The 23,284-nt window shown below is 40.4% G+C and overlaps 1 protein-coding gene across 2 annotated transcripts in view; it reads right to left on the bottom strand.

Annotated features, from left to right (window-relative positions):
• The window catches only part of LOC126297673 (elongation of very long chain fatty acids protein-like), a 173,301-nt gene that overhangs the window by 118,374 nt on the left and 31,643 nt on the right, over positions 1-23,284 (bottom strand). The window lies entirely within an intron of this gene.

The following is a 23,284-nucleotide window of genomic DNA, read 5'->3' on the forward strand; positions in this document are numbered from 1 at the left end:
AAATGATTATGCTTCTCAGTAAGAGCCCTAATATCTCAGATCTCATGGTTACTACACGAAATATACAAAGGACGAGCATAATTGCTGGGAAGTGATTCTCGAATAACTGTTCCCTAAATTTACCAAGCAAGCTTTCACGAGAACAAGGTTTCACCTTTTCCCCAGATTTATGGTGAAGTTAATTAAGAAAATTCGTTAAATATTCGTATGGGCCGCACTGACCCGTTACGATCTTAGCACCACGTCTCTGAACTGTTTGGATGTTTGATGCTTCGCCTTCATCACGAGTCCTGAGAAGTACAGTAAAAATGGTCGCATTAGCTTGTTGAATGTTATATCTTTCCTAGAAACCGCCCAGAGAATTCCAAGTTTTCCTTCCGCCTTCCCTGCAAATGTGTAAGTTGTCATCCCATTTCCTATTACTTCGTTGGATTAAGCTACATGTTTGGACGATGTGACTCCAGAAGTTTATCAGCATGCTTTTATCTTATACAGAATGGACGAATGGACTGGTCTCTTCAAATACAGTCAACTGTGTTAGCTACTGGTGGTAGTTTGTTTTATGTCACAGGACCATTAAAAGCTTAAACGCCTTTCCTGTAAACTAATTAATCATCATACATCATACATCATTTGGTGATAAGATAGAAGCCTGTGGCTGGTATTACGCATCTACAAACTTGCTGAGTGCCAACACGAAAATTTGCATGTAAAATTGCCTCAGTGTGGCGACACTTGTCGGAACCACCTGGGACTGCCGTTCCTGTGTTGGACGGTATCCAGGCTCGCACGCCAAACCTTCCTAGATACCGACACGGTGTTTAGAGAAGCAAAATTTGCGGCAGATCACGTAGATGATGTTCCCCGTGTAACTAACGGTAAATGTGGGAACTATCCGTAACGTACCTCCATTAGGCTATAATGGAAATACTGTAATAGTAAAAACAAAGCTATTTAAAATGTTTAAATTACATCTGTCTTACTTCTCTTCACAATCACCATACCATCTGACGAGCTGATAAATTCGTCCTGTAAATAGTTCTGCCGGCTGAGACTTCAAATATCCTGTGACTGCATCATTCAGTTTTGGCTGGAGTCGAAGCAACGAGCAGGCCCCTTTATCATATGCATGAAAATGTGGTAATCGCTTTCAGCCAATTCTTGGCTGTAGGGAGGATGTTCAAGAATGCCCTTTTTGAACCGGCACAATGATTTATGTGCTTGTTGCTAAGTGTGAGATCGAGCAGTGTCGTATAAAACCGTTATACATGTAGTCAAGACACCGCCTAGCTTGTTTTGAATGGCTGTTCTCCGGTTTCTTTATGTCCCACAGCAAGCTTCAGAATTGATTGTCGTTCTACGATCTAATAACGTAATATCTCTATTCCTCTAACTTTTCTGCATGACAATTTGCCAGCCTTATTTGGTTCATCGGGCGAGGCGTGCGGATAGGAAACTCCTGACTTTACTAGTTATATTCTGTTCAATAGCTCGTTGAGGGAATGTATAGAGAAGCATTCATCCGATGAGTTTTGTGGTTCTCAGAAAAAGAGTTCTGGGATCCAACTAGCACGTAACTTAGGGTATCTTAATTCCTCGGTTACCATCCTATGCAAAACCCCGTGAAAAATCTACTGAAAGTTGTCCGATAGTTCAGGTATCATATATTGAAACGCCGGTTTTCAAGAATTTTTTCTTAGATATTCTGTTCTAGCTCGCCGCTGACAGACGGTCACTTACATCATCATGAACATTCGTCCTTCCACTTGTAAACGAACGACATCACTAGCACACAAAAAATTCAGTTAACATTTCGTTTGCATAAGGGACAAATTCTACGTTATTATCAATTGCAACGCTCCTACTGAATATGTACTGTAGGCGAACCAGAAGCAAATTTGAGTTTTAATTACCGTAATTCTAAACGCACAGCCCTACTGAGTCAGTGAGTGTATGGCCTTACCTTTCCCAGTACTTCACATGCTGCATTGAAACTGGACTGACTTTCCGGCTAGTCCTCTTTACTGGCTGTCCGTAAAACCTTTATCCTCCTGATCACGGGCAATCGAGAAGTAAAAATACTCTACGTTGCACTAACTAGGCTCCTACGGGAGGCCAAACGTATACTCAGATTTTTGTCCTGTACCTTTAAGGTCTTTTAGCGACATGATGCGAGAGGCAGTTGAAATGCCAGAGCGTCGCTTATGTAGTGGCCATCCACATTCCAGTGCTGTGCCATCTGTGCGTCACGGAAGTGTAGCGCGAATGCCAACTAGAAAGTGTCTGGCGCACACGCAGCTTTCGCAAGGCACTGCCGCCCAGCACGCAACACGAGTCGTCGGCAGTTTGTGACGACTCAGCGCAGTCTCCACACCGGTTCACGCATGTTACTCTTACTGATTTTCTACAGACGATAACTTCAGACGAATTTAGTCAAGAATCGTTACATGTACTGATTACCACAGAAAAATTCTTTAAAGTGGACGCGAAGTGCTTTGTCTACGTAGAAGGAATAGATGGTTACATAAACCTTTATTTGCTCCTGTCCATGAATCATAACAGATTTAGAAACAATGACTCTTGTGAGAAAAACCATTTTCACATACTGCATCCTTCTAGCTATGGATGTAGGCCATCAAGCCGGTTCTATATCCCTATATACCCAGGATGGCGCAGCATGTTATGTTCCCTGCATATATTGATGGCGGTACTTGGGCCAGGTGATTGGTGAGGTGCTTCAGTATGCCCATCGTGTTTCAGAATATACCCCTAAACTTTATATATGGTTATTAGACATTTATGAGTCATGGCAACGATATTTTTCTGCCACTTTGTGGGAATTAGCTATGAAGAATGTTTGTGAACTTTGTTTCACCTACAGACGTTATGGCGTAATAAGCGTACCTGAAATACAGCTGTGGTGGTTTTTATTAACATTTTCTACTCAGAGGTGAGACTGAACGCTGAACAAGGAAACAATATATGCTCACTCGCGCAAGATATCTTTAATGCAAAAGCTTTAAGTTAGGTCTAACCGTGACCGTTAAAATTGAAAAACAGGATGAACCAGAACTCTAAAAACTTTATGTAGTAAACGTCTAGAGTAAATAAAGGAAAAGTATGGTAAATATGAGCTCTAAAATGCATGATTTCAGAGCTATGAGCACTTGCTCAGTAGAACAGATGCGTTTCACAGCAGCGAAGATCAACGAGTGCTCATAGCTCTTAGGGTTTGCAGTTTAGATCCAATGTTCACTAGACCTTGTTTGGGGCCATACCACCATCTGTAAGTTTTTCTGTGGGATTCTGGTTTACCCTGCATACAGCTAAGTAGTTATTCATATTTCGATAATGTGGGAGGATTTTTTGCACAACGAAACAGATGGACGCACGATTTTACAGCAACCTGTGGAACAGCCTTCAGTAGTCACAGCTTTTAAGAATCGTGTTTACATCAGACATTTGGTTTTCTTGACAAAGCACAGAACACTTAACGGAAAGTGAAGAGTGTAATTCGAATACAGTTTATGAAAATGCCCTGCGTTCGCTGACGGCCATGCCACACTTCGCCAGAAAAACTTATGTGCAAAATATCTGTTGCATTTATTTCAGGAATATGCAATTCAGCATTATGATGCAGGCGGTAAACTGTAGATCACGCAGTGGAGAGAGAACTGACTGGCTTCACGTTTCCTGCAGTGAGATCCTCAGGAGCCGTTTCACCTACAATCCTACGCTTATAATACTGCTCCTATAGATTTTCATTTTTTTGTGTGCCTCAAGCCATTTCTGGCCCTTCAGCAATTCTCCAGTGGCTAAGTACAAATTAGGGTCATACGACGGGTTCCAATCGTTAGATCTCTTATAACACAGCAATTCAAAACTTCAATCTGACAAACCTACGCAATTCTGACGGATATCTTTAGATTCAACTGAACTGTTCCTGTATATTTTAACAAAGAGTTCCAACAATGTTCTTTTCTGTTCAAGTCTCCAGGGAAACATTTTCTGGTTAACTAGTTTACTAGGGTGCCTTACTTTACTACGAACTTTCTCATTTTTGTATAGTCAGTCTAGAACTTTAATTTTAATCATGTAATACATATATTCTGTAGTTATTTCTCACTCTTATTTCAACAACAGTGAAATACCAAAAAAGGGTGAAAGAGGACTAGCAAGTTATTTCAGTATCATTCTTTCAGGAAGCGTGATTGAAAATTTCTTTAGAGTAACTTAATCTGAAAGTCCGTATAATTGCATCTAAATTATGAAAAAGATTTGCAGGGGAGAGGACAAAAATATGTAAACACCGAAAACGCAACGAATTAATATGTCTAATGTGATATAGGAAAATCGGTGACATTCGAAACACTGACATTCGGAATGGATAAACACGCGTCATGTATCGTTTTCAAGAGATTCTTATACATCTTGTTCCATTATTCCAACAAAATACTGGAACTTCGGATAACAATTGTGGAGTTGGAGAGAGATCACTCTCCCTTCTCTCCAAACTAGGTGGTGGTGGTGGTGGTGATAAGAGGCAGAGTGAAACTACCTGTTTTGTGTTTTTCTTGGAGTCAGCTTGTGTTTAATATTTTTGAAAGAATGCAGTGGAATTTGTCTTATTTGTGCTGACCAGTATGTCAACCAGGTCGCGAGAATGAGCACTGCAGCGAGCCAATAATTTTGCCAACGTGCTTGGCGACTGAAGATCAAGCCACAAGGCTTAATACTAAGATTAAATTTAACATCCTCTCTGTAGCAGTGTTGTGTAAAACAGCAGAGAATCAGACATATACGTGTGCCTTGTATGTCACATACTCAGATGTTCAACATCTGTACCAAAGCCACTGGATGGATTTCCATTAAACTTTTACACATATTATTTACAACGTGGGGGTAAAAACTACCAAACTCCAGTTCAGATGGAGGTGGGTCGTTTATAATGGGGTGACTTATGCAGAAGAGGGGGGTAGGAGATGGGGGGAGAGGGAGGGAGGGAGGGGGAGGGGGAGAGAGAGAGAGAGAGAGAGAGAGAGAGAGAGAGAGAGAGAGAGAGAGAGAGAGACGGACTAATATGAGAACAGAATATATAAATAATAGTATATATCTCAAGGGCATGTACTCTAGCGAGATGGTGCAATGGCTAGATGACTGATTCGAGAGGACGGCACTTCAAATCACCGACATACTTTTCAGATTTAGGTTTTCCATTGTTTCCTTCAATTATTTAACGCAAATGCAAGGATGGTTCCTTTGTTAAGGAAACAGCTGATTTCATTTCGCATCCTTTCCCAGTTAGAACTCTTACTCTGATCCCAGTGATCTTCTTGTAGACGGGATATTAAAGTCTTATCTTTCCCTGTTCAAGGACATCGTTACTGCACAAAGTCTACATTTAAGTACCTAATCTTGAAGGCACCATACGGTTCACATTGACGAGTATCTTGTACAATTACCTTTTTTTGCCACTCGAAAATGAAGCGAGGGGAAATGACTGTACATCCGCGTACGAGCTCTGATGTGTCGTCTTCGAGGTCCCTACGCGATGTATACGTTGGTTGCGGTAAAATATTTCTGCAGTCCACCGCAAATGCCAGTTCTCCAAATTTTCAACAATCTTCCCTCCAGTGATTCCCACTTTACATCACGAAGCGTCTCCCGTATTATTCAGGTGTTTATGTAAGCTATCGGTAACAAATGTTGCAGAACTTCGCTGAATTTCTTAGACACCTTCCGATAAAACGACTTGGTACGGACAGCGAACGCACAACAGCACTTAAGGACGGGTCGCAGTAGCGTTCTATACCCTGTTTCCTTTGTAGATGAGCAACACATTCCTAGAATTTTCCCAATAAACCAAAGTCTATCAGTCGCCCTCCATATTTCCGACGTTACGTGCTTGTTCCTCTTCATATCGCTTTCCAAGTTACGCCCAAATTTTAGCCTAGCAAGCAGCACAACACTTACCATATTCGAAAACTTAATGATTTTTCTATCCGCATTAACTGAAACTTTTATGCTTCGAACAAGCCGACATTGGTCACACTAACTCGAAGTTTTGTCTAAATCATCCTGTATCCTCCTACAGTCACTCAACGACGACATTTTCCGGTACACTACAGCATCATCAGCAAAGAGTCGCAAATTGGTGCTCACCCTATCCGTCAGATCGTTGATGAATGTTGAGAGCAAGAGCAGTCCCATCACACTTCCTGGGGCACTCCTCACGATATTCTTTTCCCTGAAGACCGCTCTCCCTCCAGAGAAATGTAATGGTTCTATTATGTAAGTAGTCTGAGTCGCTCTCATGTCGAAGGCTTTTCCGTGTGCTCTGACATTCGTTAACTATCTCCAGTAGGGAACTGTTTCAAATGATTTCCGGAAATCTAGGTATTTAGAATCTACCTACAGCCCTTCATCCACGGTTCGCAGGATATCGAGCGAGAAAACAGCAAAATGATTTTCGCAAGAGCGATGTTCTCTAAATGCGTGCTGATTTGTGTACAGAAGCTTTTCAATCTCGAGGAAATTTGTTGTATTCGAACTGAGAAGATGCTCAAGAATTGTGCAGCAAACCGACGTTAAGGATACTGGTCCTTAAGATTGCGGGCCCTTTCTTTTGCCGTTCTTTTGTACGCTTCCAGTGTTTTACGACTGCGCTTGGCGAGAGATTTGAGATTATGTTTTTTATACGTCGCAAAACCAACTACGCTCACACGCACCCTTGTCAAAACTGTAGAACACGGAGACAGAGGAGGTAAGAAACGATTACACGTCAATCCCAATCGAAGTAAGAGAAGACAGCTAAAAACAGGGACGTGGATGAAGGGCTATAAAATACACGATAGAGAAACGGGGGTTAAATTAAAGGGTCTTCTCCATATCGCTGCGACGCATAAAAAGTAAAACGCTGTGAGTTTTGCGATAAATGGAAGCTAAGTAGGGGGCCAGTGCTCAAGAGCGCTATGTGAAACTGATTTGGGTTGTATCTGAACTTTGAAACGTGCTTGCTTTTAACTGTTTCAGTTGCTTCTCGAAGCTTGTTTCTGTCATCCATAATGGACCGTTTTAGTCTTGCTTAAACCTGAGAATAAACTGACCATATTCGTACATTTGATTCGAAGAAGCCAGAATACAGACCTTATCATGGAATCTGCATGTGGAACACAAGAAACCAAAACAACACTAAGAGTGCTGAGGATCATCGGGTATTTTTGGCACAAAGGAGGTCAGGCGCAACCTATGAATTTTTTAAGTAACAGCTTTCAGGGTAATGTTAATTATGAATGATAGAGTAACTGACGAAAATCGGTTAGCGTAACAAAGAATAAATATTTTATAATATTACAGCAGTGTAGTGTGCGTTTCATTCTTAACGTATGAAGTATTCTACGAAGAACCAACGGAATAGTCATTCAATGTAATATTCATTACAATATTATGTCAGTGATCAATCAGCAGATAGCTTCACTTCCGTAACTTTTTCTTATGTGCCTATGCTGATATCATGGCAAGATACAAGGAAGTGAATAGTAAAATAATGTATCTTCTTGGAGAGAAATAAGTCGAAAGTAAAAATAGCCACGAAGAACCAAATACGAATGAAGCACAAGATTGTGGTTCCACTTGGAAGATGGAATGATGTGAATTTCACTTGCCAAGGCCATTACTGACAAACACAATGGTAATGCAAATAACTTCTGTGTAATGCTTGATCTTGCCTTGACATACAGACCACATCGTCAGGCTGCTAGGCAGGCAATGCTAGAAGGGTTAAATGATGCGTAAATTCGTTCTACATATCGGGCCTTACGGCTTCTTTGCTGCAGAATACAACGCATGAATGTATGGGAACACTAATAACTGCGCTCAAATTAACACAGCCATTAAGGAGATTGTGCGTATAATTACTGGATGTGAGTCACCTATACATTTAAGTTATGTCTCCTCGCTCTTAGGCTGTCACCTCCATGCAAGGAGTGCCAGCCAAAGTCGAGAAGAGGAGGCAAGAAAGATATCAAAAGATAATGTTCATACTTCTCTCTCTTTCATCAAATTTGGGGTCTACAAAGACTATTCGGCCAGCAGCATCAGTTCCATCTATAGCCGAAGTTCTCGAAACTCAACAGATTAATGAGGACAAACTAGAGTTGACTACGTGGCAAAGGAAGTACCTGAAACAAGACGTTTCCTTCGAACGTATAAAACCGTTAAGGAGCTAGGAGCCCTAGCTCTATGTACAAACTTTAAAACCAAGCCTATACCAGTAATAATGAAACAGCTCTGTCGAGAGAATGCAGGTCACATGTTTTATTTTAACTTTATTGAATGGTGTTATATTGTAGATACGTATCATGCAAGTAATAAGGCTGCGCAGGTAATCAATTGCGGTTAGAACCAACATACCTTCGGCATAGAGGTCAGGATGTGGAACACTAACTCTGACATGGAGGATGGATAAAGCCAGTGTCTAGAAGTAGGAAGCATTCCAGCATTCGACTGAAGTCCCTTCGGTAAGCCGCGTAAAATGCAAATTAGGATTTAGGATAGATAGACGTGCCTCTATGTCCCGCTCATACAGAATCTGAAGTCTGAAGTATTGCACCATATACCTCAGTAAGGCAGGTTGCCGAGTACTGCTAAAAAGAAATGTAAAATGAAGTAAGCCTGTACTGGTCCGTATTATAAGGGACAGTCAGATGAAAACGAGACATATGGGACAAAGTAAGTTATTTCAAAAGTAATCGCCACTGCTGTTAATACATTTATCCCACTGTAAAACAAGATCTTCAGTGCCTTCATAGTGTAGTGTTTGTCGTTGCCTGTGGAACCAAGATTATACCAAGGTGTGCACCTCTTCGTCCGAATCAAATCGACGGCCACGAATGTAGTTCTTCAGGGCTCCAAAAATATGGAAATCTCATGGGGAGAGATCGGTACTGTATGGAGGCTGTGTAAGGGCTTCCCAGCGAAACTACTACAGCGTAGCCAAAAATACAGCCACCTCAGTCCCGGGAAAGTCATGACCGTTTTCTTTGACTCGCTGTTCATTGACTTTCTGGAATAGCGCACAGCGGTACGTGGACCCTTTGCAAAAATTGAAGAGCGCCATGAAGTCCAAACGCCGAGGAACGTTGGCCGACGGCATCATTTGTTGCTGGAAAATATCCGCTCACATAGTGCCAAGGTTTTTCGACTACGCTGCAAAAGTTTCGCTGGGAAGCTCTTACACATCCTCCACCAGTTCCGTTCTCTCTTCATTCGATTTCCACATATACTGACCGTCTTTTCTCGCAGTGCGGTAAATGTATTAACAGATACGGTGGTTACTTTTAAAATACTGAAGATTTTACTGTTTCCAGTTTCTCTCTTATTCATTTGACTGCACATTATATTTGAAAGAATATTAGATATATTTAGACAACTTATAAAACATATTTCGGGATCTATACACCGTAGATTCTAGATGGCATTCACCTAAGATCTTTTGAAATCTATAATTTTGAGAAAACCTTCCAAGCGCTATGTCATCATTGTTGACGGCTGTCGTCTGTGTTACGAGGCCAGACTTGTTGGCTGTTGGGTTGTCATTTTACGATGAGTTAAGCTGTTGTATGTAGCGACAGTACACACACAGACACACACACACACACACACGGCTTAGTGTCTAGCGTTGTAACGCTATTCAAAACTGACATCTTAGGTTATCAATGTATGTACAATTCCAGGCTTAATGTGTTAGGCAGAAGGAAAGTTGCGTTTGTTTGAAGTATCAGGATGTTTATCCATTTTGATGAGTGATAATGGAAAAATTTTAGGGCAGTTCGGATAAATATCGGGTAAATGTGCCGAGAAAGTACTTAATAATTCATTTGCAAGACGGATTTATTTGAGAACCTTATGAAGAAGTGTGTGATAGTCGTGGAGAATGATTTCGTGCGAAGAAGTTTTCTGAGTAGCTTGTGTCCTTTCCTCGCTAGTATGGGAGCAAAGAGTTTCGAGGTTAATACATGGTCTCTGCTCATCATCGGAATGTTAAACACCTTTACAACTGATGCCACAAGAAAAGAAACATTCTATAAATATAAGGCGGCACCTAAGTCCAACGACATTTACTTCACAGCAGTGTGAATAAAATAAGAATTACGTATAATGGCATAAGAGTAGTTATGTATTCCGAATATGAATGACCTTGAAATGTAGGCAAATAGAAATGAGACGCTACCTTATAGACAAGCATTTCATCGAATGTTAAGAGTAAGCTCATGTCATGACTGTCAGGAACAGTAGCTCTGTAAGCCTTTTTTTGTAATATAGTCACCCATGAGTAAATACGAATTGTCACCTCAGTTACAATTCAACGCCGAAGTTAATGATTAACAATGTATTATCTTTACTTAAGCATCAGTCTTTCCTCTGCTGCACCTACTTTACAACCGTAACCAGTTTCAAGACCCTTGTCGTATCTATTCGTTGTCGATAGGATGTGCGAATCCTAGGAGCCACGACTGGAGGAAATTTTCACTACCTTAGCCTACGAAATTTGTGCACTCGTTACTTCACGACTACCTAGTACATACAGAGGCAATAATTAAAAACAGAATTTCTTTAAAATTTATTCAGAACTGTCTAATAATAAGTAGGAAGATCCGTCATAGGACTCTAGTGCTAAACTAGCGGATTCAGTTGAAGTGAGGCTCGTCTTTTCGTTTTGGAACAACAATAATAAGGCACTCTATCCACGATGCAGAAGTTCAACGGTAATGACCGTTCAAGACTATAGCTGTGATTTCTCTCTTATGTGAAAAAGTTTATGTGCAATTCATGCAATGAATTGTTCACAGTACAAAAAGTTATACTGCTGAAGTAATTTTTGCACCTCAACATTACGCAACAAACATGAGGCAGAAAATAACATAGTTGTATAGCTGTCAAACAGAACCGTACACACACTTAGTCCTTTTATACCCTCATCCAAGGTTCACTGTAGGTTTTGGTGGACTGTTTAGATCGCCCTTCCAGTAAGAATTTTGCCCATTGTTTGGTAATTTTCCAAACCGTCTATTACTGATCACTGTCACAACATACGAATGTGAACTTTGTATAATAAACGTCAAATGCCTGGGGGCACGGTATTTCAGCAAGAAATTAAGGAAGGAAGACAGCTTAACGCCCCGAAGATGAAGTTATTAGAGGTCAAGTACGAGCTCACATTAGGGGAGAATTGGAAAGCAAAGCAACCGTGGTTTTTCTGAAGGCATTTGTCTTAAGTGATTTTTGGAAATCATTGTAAACATGAAGTATATATGTCCGGATGGAGATTCGAACAGCCTCCCTCCAGAATAAGAGACCAGTGTCTCACCACTGCACCTCTCTTTCCGTCAATTTCTTTTTTAACGGAGTCCTGTAGAAAATGTTAACACTGAGCAGTTGCTTGATTCAAACATTTCGCACCTCTGAGACCAATGTTCTGTAGATTTTAGGAATATCAAAAACGAAATGGCAAACATACTTAAACCGACATAACCGAGCGAGGTAGCGTCGCAGGATAAATTTAGACTACAATAATCCATATGTGTATTCCGCATTGGGACTTTAAAGGAGCGCGCCTCAAAGGCCAACAAACGCTCTGCCGTCGCCACAGTGTGTAAATTGGGTCCGAGCTATTATGAAGATTTTGTTACGAAGGAACACTAAAATACTACATACCAATGCTGCTCAATACATTGCCACTATTGGTTGCTAACAATAGTATATCCGGAACGGAAAACTACGAATGCATGCTGTAATGTAGCAAGTTTGTTCCGAGCGAACGTTTGTTTTAGGATGGCTAGCTGCATGCAACTTCAGGAGTTGACATCTGCCGGCCTAACCGGGGACACACTCAAATCTGTCGCTACCTACCGTGGGAAAGCTATCCAATGTCTCCTACTGGACGCGTACATTCACCACCTATAAGAACCTATATAAATGATACTAGATATTAATCATTTTCAAAATCGGTACACTACCTTTTGACGTTCAGGAAAAGATGGTATCCAAATTTCAGCTTTATAAATATCATAGTTTCAGAGATAAAAGAATTGCTAAAGAGTCAAAACCCAACACTTAGAAAACTAAATTCAGTTAGGAAATATATTTTATCCTTTGGTATTATGTAAAAACAAACAGAACTCGCAGGGTGCAGAATTAGTTAATTGAGATTTTCATACTAAAACATTATTTTTCGTTTTCGTAACATAAAAATCAGACAAAATTATTATTGGTGTCTAAGATTGTTGTGGGAGTATATGTGAGTGAAAGAGGGTGTATATGGAACAGTCATCAAAGAGTTACGCAAGCCTGTTGTGGGAAAATATTCGTAGGGAATTTACCCACTTTGCTGATGACGTATGCTTAGGTGTGATTGCTCTTGTAACAAAGTAGCCAGAAAGTCGGCTGGAGTGTTATCTGTATCTAAAGGATATTTCCAGATTTATTGCCTTTTCGTTTATTAAACGTTGCTTTAATATTTGTGTATCAGAATGACGTAGATGCGCCTGCATATAAGGATTGGTGCTGGCCAGTTTTGCCCCGAGTACGATCAAGAGCGAGTATTGTGATTGGCAGCGAGTATGGTTAGCCATTCGGAATTGAGACGGTTCCTGCTCGTTACCAGATAGTTATACTGGGAGTGAGGCCACAAGAAGGGAGTCTCTCACTAGCTTTGAATTCGGACGGCCATGTTACTAGTGCCAAGGAAGGAATATTGAGTTCCTCGCCTTTGATACGTGTCGTGACTAACGCTGATGTAGTTACGGACAATTTTCTGAAGTTTGGAAGTTTTAGAACTGTATTGTTGGAATGATATTCGAGTGTGAAAATTTGGCCTTCGTAGTATCCGCGTGGCAACGCACTGTGCGTTTTTGGCGAGCAATTTCTTTTTTAAAATCCACCAGAAGGACCGAATGTAACAACTCATGTTAGTGGTGGAATTAATGACTGTAGAAACGTTGTTTAACTCGGGTCGGATTTGGACAGATTTCTGGCTGTTATGCGTGCAAACTAAGAGTATGAATTGTGAACTTGTCGAAAATGACCAATAGTTTAAATGTGGTCTGAATAGTACCTTTTCTTTGGTTATAAGAACAAATAAACATTTTTGTGTGGAAATTTCGTACATTATTTTCCAGAAGCCAATCCATTATCTTACCGCGTGATAAATGTTTTATTGACAGTTTTTTTTAATTGACAGTTTTTCTACTCAATTTCATTACTAGAGTTGTGCGGCCTCAGTAATTGTAGATAGATGTTTTTTTTTATCAACGCTGCTTTTACATCATCTTTTAAGTATCTACGTTGCCGAGTGAAGGGACATCGAGCAAACGCCGTTCTGAAGTAGGTGAATTTCTAATTTGCAGTCTGCACATCACACAGAATGTTCAAACCCCGCCACGCCGCAATGCGAACTGCCAAAATATCTAGATACTCGCACTATCGTTAAAGAAATCTCACCTGCATCGTGTGTTCTATCCAGTACACCTGTGGACGATCAGCAGTAGTCAATGTGCCAACAAAAAAAAAGTTACGTTTCTGAAACATTAAACTCTTCCCACTCAATCTTAAGAGCTACCCATTTACCCCTATTGTGTATTTGGCGTGCAATCTCACTAGTTATAACGTTTGAAAGTGAAGGAGAGCGACGATTTCTTATTCTGCGTCTATGTTCACAATACCTCTGCGTATACTAGCGGTAATGGCTCAGTATCGCACAAGGTGGTATGGTGGTAGAATGCTGAACTCTCATTTGGAGATGACGACAGTTCAAATCTTTGTCCAGCCATTTGACACTGCCGATTTCATTCTTCATCTTTATCCTTTTCCAATCAGTACTTGTCGACGGGACTTAAAACTCAAATCTTTGTTTTTCTGGCTAATATTAAAATATTTATACAAAATCGCATGCAAGCTTTTTCGTTCTCTGAATTTTCCACAAATCTTTCCGTATCCGAGTGTCACCGTTTCATAACGAGCAAAGGTTGACAGTATACAATGAAATGCAATACTTTCATGTAGTGTGTTGCGTAATGGAGGGAAAGAACCTTTCTAAACGCATTACGTATTTTGATATCAAGCCGAACGTGCTGTGTGACATTAGGTAATGTACCTGATGGTATGCGGAGTGTTCCACTAACATGGTCAAAATTCTATGGACTGTAGGAAAAACTAACATGATCATTTGAAATAAGAAAATGATCGGAATTAAATATTTAAGGCAGTAAGGGGTCTTTAATGAGCAATTTGTATGAGGCACTTGTTTGTGAACAGCGTACGTTTCATCGACGTTGGCAGACTAACAAATAACTCCCAGAATGGTCAGATGTGGCCTTGGTTGAGTTTACCACTGTTTACAATTCTCGACTAGCTGTGGAAAACAGAGCATTACTCCTTAAATGTATGTGCATACATGCATTTAATGTAGGATTAGTACCAGACAAGACTAATGAATGTACAGAAAAACATTCCACCAGACGTTATCCTAACTGGAACTAAGGAACTAAGGAAGTGGAGAAATAAGGGGGGGGGGGGGGGGGAGTAAAGAAGTAAGGTTTGGATTCAACGCAGCGTCGATGGAGCCAAGGTTGTTAGAGTCTAAGCATAAGTTCGAATTGCGGAGGCATGTCGAATGAAATCAGCCAAGTCCTCTTTCAAAGGGAGTATCCCGCTATTCGCCTTTATTTAGGGAAATCGTGGAGAAGTTTGATCTGAAGAGCCAGATGCTTCTTTAAAGCAATGGCTTCCCGTAAACAAGCAGTGTCTTACCATTGCGCAATGTCGCTCGGTTGAAAAAAAAAATAAAACAAATAGTAACGTGCGGAGCAATAAGTACACTATTATCACAAATAACGGATGAAAGTAAAGGGAATGAACTGGTTTGGAATTGAGTTCTGTTATGTCAGTGAATTATATTCTAACTCTTGCATTGCGATTGGTTAAAGTCACTTTGAACAGCTCCTATGAGCTTCAGCTGTTACAGTGTGGTGTAAATTATTTGGGTTAACGGAAACTATTTCTGATCGTTGTTCCTTATCTCTAAGCACTGAGTTTAAGAACCTGTCATTTGTACAATGTTTACCCTAAAGTTTTAAGACCCTACAGTGAAAACAGCATTAGGCTTCTGGCAATTATTTTTCGTTTAAGAACCAGCAGCTATTTATCTCCTTCCCTCCCCATTCTCACATTTCCCTAAGACAAAAAACGCAAATTGGAAATGACAGGAGGCGTGTCTACTTGTGCTGTAGATGGCTAGTCGTGACGCAGTCTGACCCTCTTTAGGAGCCAATACTTCCATTGTTCGTCTGCCAACGAAAGTCGCCAGTTGCGCAACAAACGTTGCCCGTAAGCTTTCTTCGCCGCCGGCCGCCTGCGTCATATGGCTAAACCACTGGGATTCGAATCCGGAGAGCCATACGACCACACGACCGTAATTCACCTGCAAAAAGGTTGCATTTGCACCATTCTGGATTACCTGACTGTTGTAGTCATCGACTCCTTACTTCTCTTTGCCCTACTCTTACTCCACGAGAAAATGGGCAGAACTATTACGTTTACAGTTTTCCAGTGTCTATTAGCTGTCCAGAATTTTCCGCATCTTCCGTTTCCAACCACAAATGTGGATATTACAAACGATGTTCCCGTACTAATTCTGAAATCCTGTTATGCTTTATTAAAGATTGCTAATGCCGCCTGAATAAAGAATAAGGTATAATTGGATACAATGCGAGCAAATCTTGCAGAGACTAATCTACACATGTTTGTTGTATACAGATAATGTACCAAATATCGTCGTGGTAGATAACCTCCATTTTTACTTAGGTGCCATACCTAAGGATGTTAGTGCACTTTAATGACCATGAAGCAGCTTTCTCAGCTGGGCGTACAGTCCGAGCATAATACTGGACGAGAATTAGTCCCAGATAATTGTAATATGCCATACGAACTGGTGTCCCATTCTCTTCAGTACATCCATATATGATGATAAACTTGCTCCTTGCTACCAACAAGGTTTTATGTTTATTTCTGGAGTTCGTACAATTTCTCGTGTGATAAATACATCCTCTCCCTAGCTTAAAGCTTAACAGAACATAAGTCGTCGTAGAGAATGTTTTAATAACGATAAATAGATGATACATAGGCTCTGCGGAACCGGCACTGCTTGGAGGAGCTCCGACTTCCCCTTTTAAGGTATGCTGTATGGAGATTTGAATTTCTAGCGCGATTAATTTACTTTACTACCCATAAGCAAAATCCTTCAGAGCGCTGGCGACTCGACATGCCCACTGCGGTAGTGGGCCTTTAAAGAACGAGTATATTGTTGAAAATAAAGAACAATGTGAAAAAATTGGTGATTGTATACAAAAAAGGGAATAATCACATCAAGAAGTAATAAATTACCATGAGGTATTTCTGTACAGATTAAACGGAATCTTCTAGAAGGAAACCTTTCTGCTTGTATTCGAAAATCCAGGGTGTGTCAACATTTCTCAGTTCCGCTGGAAGCCTGTTGGAGCAGGAAACTTAAAATAGTGGACCTTCTACAATAATTAACAGAGTTTCATTCGGATGGGAATCTTACCTGTCCGGTATTCAGTCTGTCGGTATTGCGATTATGGCGCTTATCATGGTAGGTCAAACAAATAACTATACTCTTATTATGTCAGCACAATGTTGAAAGGCATAATTGCGTGTTTACAGCATTTTGTGATTACTTTTTCCACATTACTGTTCGGCAGAGTAGCATCGGAATAGAATGCTTATTTTATTTTCATACATGAATGTCACATTGCTCCGGATCACATAAGCTACCGAACTTACAGGTAACGCAACAGATATCAAGGTTACTGAGATCTCGAGAGAACAGCACCAATATCCATAGAAACAGGACGTGAAACTTACGCATTTTCTTGTTCTTGGGTGTTAAACAATTCTGCTTCTCTTTCACGTGATTCGAGCAATTGGTGAAAATATTCTTGAACTGTCAAGATAATAAGCCAACCAAAAATTTGAGGAGGAATGCCACACTGGGATCTTGATAACCATGATATGTATAACTTTTTATGACGCGCAATTAGTATCCTGCTGCAAAAGCCACATTGGATGATAAAAATATATTTTTTATCCGTATGACTGGGTAATAATGCTTGTATGGTACAGAATACGCAGCTATTCACTAAATTTTGGACAGTATGTAGTTTGAATTGTTAAATTGCCATCCTGCTGCAGCGTATTCGTTGCTGATATTTTTACTACTTTATAAGCATTCACAGAGACGAGGGAAGTAACAGCGCAGAACGTGCGGCTAAACTACATCTACACGGATACCCTGCAATTCACTTGCAAGTGCCTGGCAGAGTGTTCATTGAAACTCCTTCACAATTCTCTAGTAGTCCAATCTCGTACAGCGCTCTGAAAAAAAAGAAAAACGAAAAACGAGCACCTATATCTTTCCGCGCGAGCTCTGATTTCCCTTATTTAATTTTGGTGACCATTTCTCCCTATGTAAGTCAGCGTCAACAAAATGTTTCCGCACTCGGAGGAGGAAGTTCGTGATCTAAATTTCTTGAGAAGATTCCGCCACAACTGATCTTAGCTTGACCAACCTCGGAAAATGAAAGAAGAAAGTTCAGGTGTATACGGAAACACACACACACACACACACACACACACACACACACACACTACATACTTCATATACACAAGTATACGAAAATAAAAAATTTCCGCCCTGAGAAAGAAGATAAAACATTTTCTAGCATATAGAGCCAGGCAGCATTTCAGAAACATTGCTAACCCATTAAAACAACAATTGTATTCTCCACTAGCAAAAAGTTTGGACATTTATTAGTCCACAACATCAAAACACATATCCAAATATTCAACAATAGTGGGGTACATCAAGTATCATGACCCAACTGCGCTGCCTACTATGTAGGGAGAACCGAAGTTTCCAAATGTGTTTTCAGGAACACATGAATGCATTCATACTTAACCACTTCGAAACATCAGTCGTTGCAAAACATATGCTGGTGGTAAGATCTGTTAGAGCAACTGGAAATTACCTCCATACAGTCACAAAACGAATTCATGTTTAATGAACAGATAGACTTCGCTAGAAACTTATTTTAATAATTTAAAAGACTTAATTTAGTGCCTTACATGTTGTTGTTGTTGTTGTTGTTGTTGTTGTCTTCAGTCCTCAGACTGGTTTGATGCAGCTCTCCATGCTACTCTATCCTCTGCAAGCTGCTTCGTCTCCCAGTAGTTACTGCAACCTACATCCTTCTGAATCTGCTTAGTGTATTCATCTCTTGGTCTCCCTCTATGATTTTTACCCTCCACGCTGCCCTCCAATGCTAAATTTGTGATGCCTTGATGCCTCAAAACATGTCCTACCAACCGGTCCCTTCTTTTTGTCAAGTTGTGCCACAAACTCCTCCTCTCCCCAATTCTATTCAATACCTCATTAGTTATGTGATCTACCCATCTAATCTTCAGCATTCTTCTGTAGCACCACATTTCGAAAGCTTCTATTCTTTTCTTGTCCAAACTAGTTACCGTCCATGTTTCACTTCCATACATGGCTACACTGCATACAAATACTTTCAGAAACGACTTCCTGACATTTGAATCTATACTCGATGTTAACAAATTTCTCTTCTTCAGAAACGCTTTCCTTGCCATTGCCAGTCTACATTTTATATCCTCTCTACTTCGACCATCATCAGTTATTTTGCTCCCCAAATAGCAAAACTACTTTACTACTTTAAGTGTCTCATTTCCTAATCTAATTCCCTCAGTGTCACCCGATTTAATTCGACTGCATTCCATTATCCTCGTTTTGCTTTTGTTGATGTTCATCTTATATCCTCCTTTCAAGACACTGTCAATTCCGTTCAACTGCTCTTCCAAGTCCTTTGCTGTCTGTGACAACTACAATGTCATCGGCAAACCTCAAAGTTTTTATTTCTTCTCCATGAATTTTAATACCTACTCCAAATTTCTCTTTTGTTTCCTTTACTGCTTGCTCAATATACAGATTGAATAACATCGGGGAGAGGCTACAACCCTGTCTCACTTCCTTCCCAACCACTGCTTCCCTTTCATGTCCCTCGGTTCTTATAACTGCCATCTGGTTTCTGTACAAATTGTAAATAGCCTTACGCTCCCTGTATTTTACCCCTGCCACCTTTAGAATTTGGAAGAGTATTCCAGTCAACATTGTCGAAAGCTTTCTCTAAGTCTACAAATGCTAGAAACGTAGGTTTGCCTTTTCTTAATCTTTCTTCTAAGATAAGTCGTAAGGTTAGTATTTTGAAGCTGTGACTTATTAAACTGATAGTTCGGTAATTTTCACATCTGTCAACACCTGCTTTCTTTGGGATTGGAATTATTATGTTCTTCTTGACGTCTGAGGGTATTTCGCCTGTCTCATACATCTTGCTCACCAGTTGGTAGAGTTGTCATGACTGGCTCTCCCAAGGCCGTCAGTAGTTCTAATGGAATGTTGTCTACTCTGGGGCCTTGTTTCAACTCAGGTCTTTCAGTGCTCTGTCAAACTCTTCACGCAGTATCTTATCTCCCATTTCGTCTTCATCTACATCCTCTTCCATTTCCATAATATTGTCCTCAAGTACATCGCCCTTGTATAAACCTTCTATATACTCTTACCACCTTTCTGCCTTCCCTTCTTTGCTTAGAACTGGGTTTCCATCTGAGCTGTTGATATTCATACAAGTGGCTCTTTTCTCCAAAAGTCTCTCTAATTTTCCTGCAGGCAGTATCTATCTTACCCCTAGTGAGATAAGCCTCTACATCCTTACATTTGTCCTCTAACCATCCCTGTTTAGCCATTTTGCACTTCCTGTCGATCTCATTTTTGAGACGTCTGTATTCCTCTTTGCCTGCTTCATTTACTGCATTTTTATATTTTCTCTTTTCATCAATTAAATTCAATATTTCTTCTGTTACCCACGGATTTCTATTAGCCCTCGTCTTTTTACCTACTTTATATTCTGCTGCCTTCACTACTTCATCCCTCAGAGCTACCCATTTTTCTTCTACTGTATTTCTTTCCTCCATTCCTGTCAATTGTTCTCTTATGCTCTCTGAAACTCTCTACAACCTCTGGTTCTTTCAGTTTATCCAGGTCCCATCTCCTTAAATTAGCATCTTTTTGTAGTTTCTTCAGTTTTAATCTACAGTTCATAACCAATAGATTGTGGTCAGAGTCCACATCTGCCCCTGGAAATATTTTACAATTTAAAACCTGATTCCTAAATGTCTGTCTTACCATTATATAATATGATACCTTTTAGTATCTCGAGGATTCTTCCACGTATACAACCTTCTTTTATGATTCTTGAACCAAGTATTAGCTATGATTAAGTTATGATCTGTGCAAAATTCTACCAGACGGCTTCCTCTTTCATTTCTTAGCCCAAATCCATCATCACCTATGTTTCCTTCTCTCCCTTTTCCTACTGACGAATTCCAGTCACCCATGATTATTAAATTTTCGTCTCCCTTCACTACCTGAATAATTTCTTTTATCTAATCCTAGATTTCATCAATTTCTTCATCATCTGCAGAGCTAGTTGGAATATATACTTGTACTACAGTAGTAGGCGCGGGCTTTGTGTCTATCTTGGCCACAATAATGCGTTCACTATGCTGTTTGTAGTAGCTTACCCGCAGTCCTATTTTTTTTATTCATTATTAAACCTCCTCCTGCATTACCCCTATTTGATTTTGTGTATATAACCCTGTATTCACCTGACCAAAAGTCTTGTTCCTCCTGCCACCGAACTTCACTAATTCCCACTATATCTAAATTTAACCTATCCATTTCCCTTTTTAAATTTTCTAACCTACCTGCCTGATTAAGGGATCTGACATTCCACGCTCCAATCCGTAGAACGCCAGTTTTCTCTCTCCTGATAACGACGTCCTCTTGACTAGTACCCGCCCGGAGATCCGAATGGGGGACTATTTTACCTCCGGAATATCTTACCCAAGAGGACGACATCATTTAATCATACAGTGAAGCTGCATGCCCTCGGGAAAAATTACGGCTGTAGTTTCCCCTTGCTTTCAGCCGTTCGCAGTACCAGCACAGCAAGGCCGTTTTGGTTAATGTCAAAAGGCCAGATCAATCATCCAGACTGTTGCCCCTGCAACTACCGAAAAGGCTGTTGCCCTCTTCAGGAACCACACGTTTCTCTGGCTTCTCAACAGACACCCCTCCGTTGTGGTTGCACCTACGGTACGGCCATCTGTATCGCTGAGGCACGCAAGCCTCCCACTAACGGCAAGGTCCATGGTTCATTGGGGGGGGGGAGTGCCTTACATACGTTAATTTATTTTAAAACTGATGTATGGCATTGTACAATGAACATTCTTGCTCATCCCATTGGACGATGTGTTTTGACATGTACAAACAAGTGCCTCTTAAGTGACTACGTTCAATTACATAATGGCTAAATCAACGTTTACTGGCATTAAATCGTGAATGTTCTTCCTGGCTCTAAGCAACATTTTCCACAGTTTCTCATAATATTTTCTGTTATTTGGTAATTAACCTTCTCATAATAGGAACATATATTCATCACCTCGCTCGAGACCGAAAGTAAATAAGGTGTTAAGCGGTCTCCACTTTATGATGGACCCACGATGTCCGAAACATATTGCGATTTCATAAAAACAGGAAAATTGTGATAGGCGTTATTGTTCATACTTTGTGCAAATGCATTGGCTCTGATTGGGGGGGGGGGGGGGGGGGGGAGGGATGATGAAGGATTGTAAGAACGACTATGTTCCGACAGTAAATTACTTTTAACTGTGTTGGTCTTCCTTTGAATATAATAATAGGTACAACTCTAAATTGTTTTGCTCTGGACACTCTGCTAATTATGTCCGCAGTTTATTCACTTTGCACGATGATCGCATTGCACCACAAGATAAGGAAGCTATTATGTGAACCCATATAAGTAGATTCTAAATAAAAATAGTGAGTTCACCTTTGATCAAATGTTTACAGTCAATAAAAAAGCTGGAGCAGAGCTAGCGATGCTGTGCGTTAGCCTTCCGGCAAGAATTATGTGCTCAGCAAGAGTGAATTCAGGGGAGTAACGTCAGGTATCAAAACTTGGAATCTGAATACTAATTGTATCGACGCATTTCACGCTGGGCATACGGGGAAACTAACCACTAAGGTAACGGACCGCAATAGGGAGTACCCGATCGGTACTTATAGTCCCGTGGAATATAGCTTGTTAACGTTACGTAACATTTTCTGCAGCGCTAGCACCCTATATTTCACTGTTAGGCATTAAAAGACTTAGCAAGATCCTGATGGGTGATCATTGGGAAATTGTATCGTCTGCTTTCTCCCGGATGTAGCCTATGTTTGTTGGGTCTTTGCTTGTGGAATCAGATGGGTTATCAGCGGCTCGATTTTATTTTTCACACCGGCTTGAGAACTACGATAGAACTTCCGGGTGCTTGAGAGGTTTCCACTTCCAAAACCTTTAATGTGCGGCACTCGTTCGGAAAGCAGGCCAAGTCGTTGAACAACAGCCTCAATCGGGCGCCTGGCCGGCCAGAATTTCATAGAAACTCTTCAAGGACCTGTTGCGTCAACCCGATGGAGCATTTTACGAAAATTCTGTTTTCATTTCCCCACCACATTTTCGGTAATTAAAAGCATCGTTGATGAAAGTACCTTCGAAGAAGGGAAGAAAAAAAGCATCAAGTGAGGTACGGCAATTCTAACGAGGAGAAAACGACAAGTGCCATAATCCGATATCCAGGAAACTTCTCTCGGTGGAAGACGGATTCAAATAAGTGGAAACGTGTCTTCACTTATGTTTAGATACTCTACCGCTCCTGAGAAAACAGACGGTCAACGTTAGCGAGTAAATATACAAATCCAAGCGATGCTATAGAGGCTTATTATTATTATTATTATTATTATTATTATTATTATTATTATTATTATTATTATTATTAATAATAATAAATCTACTCATGTCTGTAGAAAATTAATAAAATGTTTTCCAATGTATATCGAAATAACTGTCCTTCGTTTAGTAACTGTGTGACTGGTAAATGGCTAAAAAATAAATTGAATAATTACTTTGCTTTCGGTGCAATTCCTGTAGCGCTCTTGATAGATAATCGTCAACAAGCGCCAAACGACGTTTCCTTCCTGAAGAAATGTCGCTGTGGCAAACCTGCTTTC

The sequence above is a fragment of the Schistocerca gregaria genome, chromosome X, assembly GCF_023897955.1.
Source record: "Schistocerca gregaria isolate iqSchGreg1 chromosome X, iqSchGreg1.2, whole genome shotgun sequence".
Lineage (NCBI taxonomy): Eukaryota > Metazoa > Arthropoda > Insecta > Orthoptera > Acrididae > Schistocerca > Schistocerca gregaria.